The sequence below is a fragment of the Stegastes partitus genome, unplaced genomic scaffold (assembly GCF_000690725.1).
Source record: "Stegastes partitus isolate 25-593 unplaced genomic scaffold, Stegastes_partitus-1.0.2 Scaffold960, whole genome shotgun sequence".
Lineage (NCBI taxonomy): Eukaryota > Metazoa > Chordata > Actinopteri > Pomacentridae > Stegastes > Stegastes partitus.
In genome coordinates this window covers 1-10511 of record NW_007578691.1, presented here as the reverse complement: position 1 = coordinate 10511, position 10511 = coordinate 1, and positions in this window count along the sequence as shown.

The window sequence follows — 10511 nt, the reverse complement described above, 5'->3', positions numbered from 1 at the left end:
ACCATTTGTCCTCTAATCTCTACCTCTTCTTCTTAATGAATGCGTCCTTCTCTCATAGCTGCTCGTAATCAGAGGAGACAGGTTAATAGTCAGTGGTCTGTGCGAACTGTAATGACTTCACATACATGAAGAGCCAAATAATGACTCCACCGTCATGCCCATTAGGTTTAGACATTTTGCTAATAACCTTCCACTTACAGCCGCTTGAACTTTTGCGCTTGATGCTTTAAGGGATTTGCAGTTGTTGCACTGTATGTGATAAAAACACTAAATGCAGAGAGATACTTGAACATCAGGCATAATTATTATTATTTTTTAACTTAAATTAAATGAGGCCAGGCTTACTCATATAAAACATGCACTTTGCTCATCGGATCATTTTCTGGATCAAAATTCTTTGCTCTTCAGGTACACTGTACTTGTACATGTTGCCTCTCCTCCTTCACATCTCTTGACTGTGATCATTAATTCATATGTTTTTTTACTCTTTTTTTTTTTTTTTTAAACTGAAAGACATCCGCGATGGAGCAGCTGCATGTATTCATACTCCTAGAAATGAAATGTATGCTGTTTGGTGGTGAGCTTCCAGAGTCTAATGTAAAGTGCTCTTTCATGTAGACCATTGAAAAAATGGCCTGCGTGACCAATTGCTGTGAAATTATACACTTGAATCAGATGTGAACAACAGGAGCCTGAACTCTTGAAGAAATGATTTCCAATGCACACACATGCCTAGAAGGAGGACACGGAGTTGAAGCTGAAGTGAAGTGCAATTTTTTCTAATTCTGTAAAATCAAAGCATAAAACACAGTGTTGGAATTATAGCTGTATAAAGACAAATGACAGGGTGCATTTATTGCACATTATTACAGCTCAGTCCTAAGTGTGATAGAGGAGGCTTGTGTAGAGGTGGTTCTTTCCCTAAACAACTTTTTTTTTTCTTTTTTTTTTTTTTATAGTTTTGATGCTTCCTGGCAGGAGATGAACTGCACAGATGCTTTCATAGATATGAGCTGAAAGAAAAGGGGGAGCTGGTAGAAGCCATACATACAATATGAATTCAGAATATCACAGTACATCATGGTGCACTATTATTATATTGACTGGCTGGCAAGTGTCTATTCAGTTGTATTAAGCACAACAGCATGCAGTTCATACGATTATTTCCACATTTCCACTTGTTTTTCAGACTATGAGCTTCAGCACATTCAATTTCAAATCAAATCATGAATGCCGTATGGAGGTGCCAAGGTTCAGCTTTCATTTGAGGAGGTTTACATCCCTAAAGAAAGAACCGCGTGAAAGATATAGCCTGTTCAAAACACAAAGTTTAGGGATTCAGAGGTAGCTGGGTCGATAACATGAAGTCAAACCAAATAATCGTATTTAACATTTTGTGAGAAATCCTTTGCAGTGACTGCCGGAAGTCGTTGTCCCACAAAACAACAGCAGATGCTTTTCATCTTTTGGTCTCGTCTTCAGCAGGTAAAATGCAGCTCAGTCAAAATAAGATCCATAGACTGTATAAAAGATGGACGTAGCAACCGGCCCTGAAAAATGCCAACCTGGAAGTGTCAAAAACCTACGTCTGCTTGCAGCTGGCTCCAAAAAGCCCTGGCTCCCATAGACTTGAATTGGAAAAGAAGTGATCAAGATCATGAAATACTGCATTCCTACAGCTCAGATTTTTTTCTTATTAGTTTTCATGGTCAAATCCAGAGATCAGGTGGCCAATCTGAAAATAAATCAATACTGAATTTTTAAAAAATCGTCAAAGTTTTGCGGGGCAAGGGGCGTGGCTGGCTTGATTGACAGTTGGCAGCGACCATACAGATGAAGCGAGCAGAAGGCGGTAAATGTGGGCGGGCAGAGAGGGCCTGCCTCTCAATCCGTCTGACCAATCGCTGCTCCTATGGCTCCGCCCCCCTCTCACGATTTTTGCGTCACTGGCTCCAAAAATCCAAGATGTCAACCAGGAAGTAGCAAAACTCTGGCTTCATTTTCTCAGTGCAGAAACCAACGAGTGACGTCACGGTAGCTACGTCCATCTTTTATACAGTCTATGATAAGATCATACAACTGACTCAGATATATTTCACCTCTTCACCCTGACAAACATGCTGGTTGCTTTATGTTTGGGAAAGTTGTGCTCAGTAGATCATTTGTTATTTTCACATGTGAACAGCTCCCTACTTCTGCCAACAAACGCACACCAGCGGGATAGGCGGCTAACAAGAGGGTTGTATTTTTTTGCCAACAAGAGGGATGACATTCTCCCTCATTCCCAACTCAAATCATCTCCTGGTTTGCTGCTGAATGATGAAATGTGGTCCAATGAGTTGGGATGCATTTGGCTTGATGGAGGAACACAGATGCTCCTGCATATCTCTGCCGTTATTCCATCGCTTCCGTCAGCAGTGAAACCACTAATAAATGCCGGCGCGCCAGTTCCACTGGCAGCTCTACACGTCCAACCCAGAGCAGACGCACCACCATGTTTAGCAGATGAGGCGGTGCGTTCTGTTTTTGAGGCTTACCAGGAGTTTGGCTCCTGGGGGGAATCCTCTGAGGTTCTGGTCTTGAAGTCTTCTCTTGGCTGTTGACAAAGAAAGATGTTCACCTGCATCTTGGCTGTTATACAGAGCTCTTTTTTTTCCACCATGCTACCTTTAGCTATGACATCTCTCATATATATTTTTGATCTTCTCACCTTCGTGGTCACCCCTTTACTCCTCACTATGACAAATGACTCCATCTCGACTTAAATAGCAACTCTCAGTTAACTCGAAGCCACTTGTGAGACCTTTTGATCAGTGATTACCTCCAAATTTTGATTTATTTTTCACCACAGTATCTTGTTTTCTGTTTCTCCATGTGTTAAATACAGATTACTTTTTTTTTAAAAATCTATATGTTGTCAATTCATTATTGTTGTTTTAGATAACATGGACTTCTTTGTAGGTTTTTATCAGTCTTACAAGACGAATCACCTGCTATAGTATCATGTACTCTATTTGTACATCATATTACATACAGTGTATTGTATCATCTATTGCTGTAACATGGGGTTAAACACACAGAGCTCTCACTGGGGTCATTTATTAAGTTGCACAGTGTGCAGGGTAAAGGTCTTGATGGAGCTGAGGAGAGGGAAAAAAAACACAGTGAGGCAGGTGGTGTAGTCTCCCAGGTGGCCTCTGGCTTCTTCAGCATCACTACCTGTGTGTAGAAAATAAGTAGTGAGAGATATCCGTGCAGACTCACTCTAGCTTGGCTCAATCTACCACTGCGGTCTTTCTTAGTGGTTGTCAGAGTGACTCACAAGCATCCATCCATCCACTAGCTATACCCGCTGTCTCCTGCAGACGGGGCTGGACTCTATCCCAGAACACATTTGGCGAGAGGCAGAGTACACCCTGGACAGCTCTCCAGTCTAACACTCACAGCTACAGCCAATTTAGAATCACCATTTAACCTTCCATGCATGTCTTTGGACTGTGGGAGGAAGCTGGAGCATGAGGAGAAAACCCATGCAGGCACACAGATAACGTGCAAACTCCACCAAGAAAAGCCCAGCCGACCAGCAGGTTCCAACCCAGAACCTTCCTGCTGTGAGTGCAAGCCACTGACTCACAAGCATTCGTCTTCATTTTCAGTTTGTTATATAATACTGTCTGAATATTTTATTGAATCATGTCATTTTGAATGATATTATTTCATATTTTAAATTATAATATCGTATCATATAATTCCTTAGCTTAAGTATTGAATAGCATTGCATTGTAATTTGTCTTTTTGCTAAACTCCTCTTATTCCATTAGGAAATGTGCAAAACAGAATGTGATGCACCATATGACAAATAAGGATGTCACAGTTTACAATTGTTCCTGGCTAATGCATCCTAGTATGTCCCTAGTGAGCTGAAGCATTGCCTTGGATGCTTCCAGTTTATCCGAGCAACATCTGTATCGTTATCTGTCTTGATGTATGATGCATAGAATGCGTAGTTTGTATGTATCTGGCTTTACATGACAAAACTATTCAGTTCAATTCAGTTTTATCTATACAGTACCAATTTTCAACATGTCATCTCAAAGTGCTTCACATAGTAAGGTCAGGACCTTACACATTTTAAACAGAGAACCCAACAATCCACAGCTGTCTTTGTATCCCCTATGAGCAAGCAGTTGACAACAGTGGAAAGGAACCAAGAAAAAACACCCTTCAACAAGGAGGGGAAAAAAAATCTCTGACAGAACCAGGCCCAGGGAAGGCAGCCATCTGCCTCCATTAATTGGGGAGAGTGGGGATGAGAGAGGTGGGGGAGGCAGGAAGAGGTTGTGGTGGGGTTATGTGGATGGCAGATAGAGAACAGACAAACAACACAAATAGAACAATAAATATTTTGGAGGCTGGTGAGGCCAGAAACTACAGATCAGAGACATGAAGGTCCGGATCCAGAGACACCCACGGAGAGAACAAACATGGAATTTAGGGGAAACACAGAGTTAGTGATATGTAATGGTGGTAACTATATGGAAGAAAGAGAGAGGAGAGGATTCCAGTAAATCATGGGATTCCCCCAGCAGTCTAAGCCTACAGCAGCATAATTAAGGGACCGTTTAGGTGATCCTGAGCAGCTCTAACTATAAGCTTTATCAAAGAGGAACGTTTTAAGCCTAACCTTAAAAGTGGAGAGGTGTCTGCCTCCCAAATCCAAACTGGGAACTGATTCCATAAGAGAGGAGCTGATAACTGAAGGCTCTGCCTCTCATTCTACTTCTGGAAACTCTAGGAACCACAAGTAGACCTGCAGTCTGAGATCGAAGGGCTCTGTTAGGATGATATGGTAAAGTAAGGTCTTTAAGGTGAGATGGGTTTGGTCATTAAAAGTTTTGTATGTTAGAAGCAGGATTTTAAATTCTATCCTGGATTTTACAGGGAGCCAATGAAGAGAAGTTAATACGGGAGAAATGTGATCTCGTACTGGTTCCTGTCAGAAAAGAGCAAAGAAAGAGTTAACAGTGGATCTGAGTGAGAAGACTTAAAGACATTAAATACGGTGATATGGTTGTCCATCACAAAGTAGCTCCACCCTAAATGATTCACTGTTTTATTGTCTATTTAATTTAAATGGAATCTTAATTTACAAATTGAACACAGTGTAGTCAGATATTCTTAAAACTATGTTGGCAACCAACTGCCTCCCAAATGGGTTTAAATAAAGTAATCATGTCACTTTTATAAAATGTTTTTGGCTCAACTGCATTGATTTCTGATAACACAGAATGTCTCTGTGCTTGAAACATTCAAACAACACTCACTTTTTCATGATTGTGTGAAAATGTCTTTTTGGCCAGTCAGCATCACATGATGAACAATTTAGTTTCGTACATTGAAGTTCAGTTTTATCTGTTCAGGCCCAATTCAAAACTTATGTCATCTCATTTGAAGGTGAAAAAAATATATAAATACAATACAAAATGTATGCAGAGAAACCCAACAAAGTTTCCTTTGGAGCCCCAAGTAAGGCAATTTTCCCACTATGTCAGAATTTCCACACAGTGCTGTTCCTGGGAGGGTTAGTGGACACGGGTCTTGTTTATGTTACATGAATCCATTATTAACCTCAGTGCAAAAGACAAAATTTGCCAAACAGCAGTAGCAAAAAGGAGAATTCTCGTTTCTTTTTTGCCTCTCTCTGAAATCAAGAACACATTTTTTACAACTTATTTCAAATTTTACTGCTAGTTCTGCCACTGTTTTCAGTTTAAACTCGCTGCGGCTGACCTTAGTGTATATTGCATTACCTTCTTCATTCTCTATCTGTTTTTTTTGTGGAATTGGCAACAAATTGTTGGCTGTTAGAGAAACTGAAGATATTGTATGTGTTTCCTGTTTTCCTTCAAAACATTCTTTGTGTTTGTAATGATGCTATCCGTAGGGGTGACAGAGCTGCATGGCAAAGGTTTAGCCGGAATAATACGCAAAAATTGAATAATTCAAGGACTCTCTCTACTAAAGCAGGTAGTGATAACACAAAGAAAAACCGCCATTGCTGCACTGTAGAAATGCATTATGCAAATGTTACCATTTCCACTGCTTAAATGTGTGGCAAAAAAATAAGACATAGACAGATCAGGCTATCAGCATCACCTTTGGTGCCTCAGAGAAGAATACCCTGCAGTCGAGGAAAACAAACGAGTCCACATCATTGACAGTGGCGATGGGCCCATAAGAGCAGGTGGAGATAAGGAAGATGTTGAGTCTGAATGGCTGAGAGGCATTGTCTGAGAAAACAACCAAGTAACTGCTCAATACCCAAAGCCCAGATTCCCAGAGAGTGCCTAATAATGAATGTTCTCCTGATAATATTCTGCAGTGCATACAGTCATTTTATGAGAGCAAAGAGGTTTCATCAAATTACACTGGCCTGTATTATGCATGCCAAGCAACAAAGGCCCGATGACTAAACAAATGAACAGTAGTGTGGAGTCTGCAGTCTCTAATCTACAACGTTCCCCCAACAGAAACACGTCAGAATGAAAGAGACTTTCTTTCTTTTTTCCTTTCCTTTTTTCGTTCTTTTCCTACGCTCAGTAATTGTTCTTCAAGCTACACCTGTGCCCTTTGTCAGTTTAATTGTTTTTATTGTTATTTTCATCAGCTCACTACAGCCAGGGGACATATTTTAGTGCTGCAGCTCAGGCCAGTGCGCCAGAGGTGTTTTAAAGTAGGTCGCTAACTTAATCAAAGTCAGAGCTATCTAGTGTACTTGACACTGAAAATGATTGGTGGAAAACTGTGTCGAAAGGCAGGAACGTAGACAGGTTGTCAGCACAAAAACTCACACACTCAATCACCATTATGAGATGTTTAAAGCAGCCATCATCTAGAAATAGAATCAAACCTGTGTAAAGACAAACTATTGCCAATGCTACACTTTAGTAATAGAAATCACTGCTATACACACATTCGACCAACATGCCCCTGCGGCAAGCAACAGCAAATCACTGGACTTAGTCAGAAAGGCCAATGTTTGTAAGGTCTAAGGAACTCCCTGTAGATCTCGGTGATAAAACTGTGTCTAGGCACAGATAAGGGTGAGGATATACAATCATTTTAAAGTTTTGAATGTTCCTAGACTCACAGTGGCCCTAATAATTGTGAAATGGAAGACGTTTGGAACCACTAGGGCTCTTCCTGGAGTTGACAGTTCAGTCAAACTGAGTAACTGTACAAGAAGGGCATTGGGCAGACCAAGAGCCCAATCGTCAGAGCTTCACAAGTCATCTGCAGAGATGGCAGAACTGACTGAAAGAACGATTGTCACAAGTCGAAAAAATCTAAGAATCAAGACTTTATGGTAACGTGACCAGATGAAGGCCTCTTAAGTATTAAAGTGATAGCCCATTTGGGGTTTCTGAAACAAGCAGAGGCAAAAATGTGATTCTTAACTCCAGGTGAGCACCAGGCACTGCCTATCACCTGACTACTGCACTGGCCCCTGAGACTGCAGCAAAGGTTCCCCTTTCAGAACAGCAATGACATGAAACATACACCAGGACAATGCTGGAAGCTCTTCAGGAAAATTCTCTTCAGAGACCCAGCCGAAGCCCAGACCTAAAGACTCCAATATTACGCTCATTTACAGGTTGCTCTGATTGGTCAGCTAGCTTGACTAAAGCGAGGTAATGCTGCTTGCATATGGTAATCCCAGATTTATGAGTACAGGCAAACAAACATGAACCTAGCAGAAGCAGGTCTAGCGACAACATAACATCTGACTGCGAGGATCATTCTTTTCTTTTGAAGATGTGGTGAAACTAGCCATTAGACCGGCGTTATGCAAATGTGTTAGATAATAAATAAGTAATGGAAGAAAAGCCTGGATGATGAGGAGATTCAGGCAGCAGAGTTTTCTGTAGGAAAGCATAGCTCCCTTTGGCCTGGACCTTGTACGTTTACAGACCTTTCATGTATGGAAAAGGAAAACCCCAACAATATAGGCTTTTTAAACAAGATGGCAGATCACAGAAGCTTCCCTTCCAATCTCACAGTACTTGAGAGGAATAAACTATTCAAATCCAAGTGTTTAAGACTTGTAGAGACTTACCCAAGAAAATCCAGATGGGGCTCTTACAAAACACTGAATTAAGGGTGTGAACCCTTTTGCATATAAAGAATTAAAAGTTTAATACATTTTTAAAGATTATGGGCGATCGAATGTCAAATATCTTTTATTTATCCACATAGCACAAAAAGTGTGCAAGAAGAAAGGTTTCCTGAATATTTTCTGGATCCACTGCAGCTTTTTTTTTCAGCCAGCTCATGTAAAATACTTACTGTGTAAATGTAGAATGTGTACAACACTAACAAGTTTAGTGTTTAGGCTTTGACCCCATCCTTTGTCATGAGAACATAGCAAGGTGTTTGGAGCAACAACACTCGTTCCCCTTAAGAGGAAAGAGTGATGAATGAGTAGCCTAAATCAATACCTCTCTTTTATACTGGTGACTCTCTTTACAGTCATCTCAAGTCAGCAGGGATCTGTCCCATATGCAACCTTTAACAGGAGCAAGTTCCACACTTTCAGACCACAATTACACACAGTTGATATGTTTGTTCAGTTTTGTTCAAGAAGTGGGAAGTGTAAAATAAACACAGAAGCCTTGGTGCTTGTGTGCACATCAAACTTCCTGTCAGTTATTCTACAGCTTTTTAAAAAACTTTTATTTTATATCAGATGGTTCGGCAGATGGTAAATGAATGAATCATTGGGATGACAAATAAAATCCTGCACTAATTATGCACAGAAAGCTTGATGACCACCAGGTCCTCATGATGTTCCAAAAAATAAATTCAAGAGTTATTGTTTTCTCTTGAAAGTACTGTATACTATCTGGTGCTTTATTCACATTTGAACCTCTGGACATAACAGACAGCTGTAAGTTTTCTCTGAGAAAAGCTCTAAGCGGGATTTCCAGACTGTTATATGTATATATGATTGGCCACGATTATCACCATCTGAACATCCATCCATCCATTATCTACCGCTTAATCCTCACTAGGGTCGCAGGGGGGCTGGAGTCTATCCCAGCCGACTTAGGGCGAAGGCAGGGTCACCGGTCTATCACAGGGCTACACATAGAGACAGACAACCAAGCACACTCACATTCACACCAACGGACAATTTAGAATCACCAATTAACCTCAACATGTGTAGGAGGAAGCTGGAGAACCCGGAGAGAACCCACGCTGCACGGGGAGATCATGCAAACTCCACGCAGAAAGACTCCGGTGCCCCCACTGGGACGCGAGCCGGCAACCTTTTTGCTGCGAGGCAACAGTGCTAATCAACTGTGCCACCCTGCAGCCCCCATCTGAACATGCCTACCTAATATATAATGCATAATAATGATTCTGATTTAAGTGTGCTGCACGTATGACATGGAAGTCTGGCCATACCACTGAGCTCACAAAAAACTGGATGTTTTAGTGGCAGCCAGGATATATGAATACAGAGCTTTCCACAATCGCCTTGACCTTTTCTGCTTTCACCATCTATAAGCACGACAATGTACTCAACAATACTACTCTGTATTTGCACTTAGGCATATGTGCCTAGTTCAGAGCCAAACATAAAGTGAGTCAGAATCTAGCTAGTCATAGCACTTTACTCCCTAGGAAGCCCTCAGCATGTAATTGCAACAAATGACTCCCATAGTAGAAAATGCCACTACAAATATTGATTCAAACCATTGCCCAAAAATATTCCATTCTGCTGTGAATTTTAATCCAAGTCGTGGTTGCAGCAGAAACAACTAAAAAAAAAAAAAAAAGACTTTTAGAAAGCTAGAATACCAATGGACTTTTACTGTATGTAAAAGCTGATAAGTCTGTGCATCACTACAAGCCTTTAATGTGGACCAAGGCTACAGTCCAGTTTCTGGTTTGACCAGCACATGGCAACATATAACCAAGGCCTCACCACCAACTGTTAATTTGTAATCGCTTGTGATCATTCAACAAATGTCCTGCCAGTTCAAGAAGCTGTGACATGCACATGCAAACAAGTATCAAAATAAAGGAAAAATCAGATGTCTTAGTAAGTCTTTTTGCTGCTATGTAGCACTAGAACAGCTTCAAAGCATCCTATCATTAATGCTCCAAGCATTAATGATTTTTTTCTCGTGTATCAATGATGGTGCTGGAAGGTGCTGTCCAACAAATTGGTCCAAAATCTTGCATGGATGTTCAATTGGGTTGAAATGTAGTGACTGTAAAAGCCACAGCACATGATTTACATACATTTCATATTCATTAAACCATTCGGTGACCTGCCGTACCCCTATAGGCGTCAAGGGTTTTTTCATTCATTTGTCACCTGTCAGTGTGTATCAGGAAAATGTCATGCCGAATAATTTGTTAATTCAGATTTCCTTATCGCTGAATTATTGGATTATTGGGTCAGTTGGGTACAGCACAAGAAACTGTGAACAACAAACTCA